The sequence below is a fragment of the Thamnophis sirtalis genome, unplaced genomic scaffold (assembly GCF_051295495.1).
Source record: "Thamnophis sirtalis isolate CommonGarterSnake01/CBP01778 unplaced genomic scaffold, rThaSir2_p1.2 scaffold_6, whole genome shotgun sequence".
Lineage (NCBI taxonomy): Eukaryota > Metazoa > Chordata > Lepidosauria > Squamata > Natricidae > Thamnophis > Thamnophis sirtalis.
In genome coordinates this window covers 130,755,989-130,757,069 of record NW_028261386.1, presented here as the reverse complement: position 1 = coordinate 130,757,069, position 1,081 = coordinate 130,755,989, and the positions used below count along the sequence as shown (strand labels likewise).

The window sequence follows — 1,081 nt, the reverse complement described above, 5'->3', positions numbered from 1 at the left end:
CTCAACCTTGGCCACTTGGAAGTCCTGTGGACTTCAATTCCCAGAATCCCCCAGCCAGCATAGAATTCTGGGAGTTGAAGTCCGGACATCTTCAAGTTGCCAACTTTGAGAAACACTGGAACAGAGAATAGAACAGAATAATAGAGAATAGAACAGAGAATAGTAAAGAATAAAGAATAGGAACTGGAAGGGACCTCAAGAGAATAGAATAGAGAGGAGAATAGAGAATAGCAAAGAATAGAATAAAGAATAGGAACTGGAAGGGACCTCAGAGGTCGTCTAGTCCAGCCCCCTGCTCAAGCAGGAGAACCTAGACTTGCAGATAAGTGGCTCCTTCTTTAAAACCTCCACGATTTCTAAAAGGGAAGCTATTCCACTGGTTAACTGGCCTCCCTCTTAGGACAAGCCCTGCTGGCGTTCAAAATCACCTTCGAAGCCGAGCCAAGGGCGGACGCTGTACGGGTCTCTCTCTCTCTCTCGCTGGCTCGAAGGCGGATCCCGCGGCCAAGCGCAGCCCGCGGGTCACCCCATTTGCCCGGCAGCGGACGTGGCCAATCGGAGAGGGGACGAGGGAAGAGAGGGCGGCGCCTCGAGCCTTGAGGAGGCGGGTCTCTTCGCCTGCTTTGACCGAGCAACCTCGGACGAGAGTCTGGGACGCGTTGAAAGCCGGGCGGGGAGGGATGGGGTGACTTGGGCTGGTGCCTCGCGTGCTTTTTAATTATTATTATTATTGGAGTCGACCAAAGGAATATAGCCCACTTCTTTCTTTCTTTCTTTCTTTCTTTCTTTCTTTCTTTCTTTCTTTCTTTCTTTCTTTCTTTCTTTCTTTCTTTCTTTCTTTCTCCCTCCCTCCCTCCCTCCCTCCCTCCCTCCCCCCTCCCCCCCCTCTCTCTCTCGCACTCTCGCTCTCTCTCCCTCCCTCCCTCTCTCTCTCTCTCACACACACACTCTCTCTCTCTCCCTCCCTCCCTCTCTCTCTCACTCTCTCTCTCTCTCTCTCACACACACACACACAAACTCTCTCGCTCTCTCTCTCACTCTCTCTCTCTCTCTCTCTCTCTCTCTCTCTCTCTCTCTCTCT

General features: G+C 51.7%; 1 protein-coding gene across 1 annotated transcript in view; it reads right to left on the bottom strand.

Annotated features, from left to right (window-relative positions):
* Nucleotides 1–451, bottom strand: part of ELOVL5 (ELOVL fatty acid elongase 5) — a 58,311-nt gene extending 57,860 nt beyond the window's left edge. The window contains exon 1 of the mRNA XM_087718966.1: nucleotides 429–451. The gene's annotated coding sequence lies outside the window, so the exon portion shown is untranslated. The remainder of the gene's footprint in view (nucleotides 1–428) is intronic.
* Nucleotides 452–1,081: the final 630 nt, after the last annotated feature.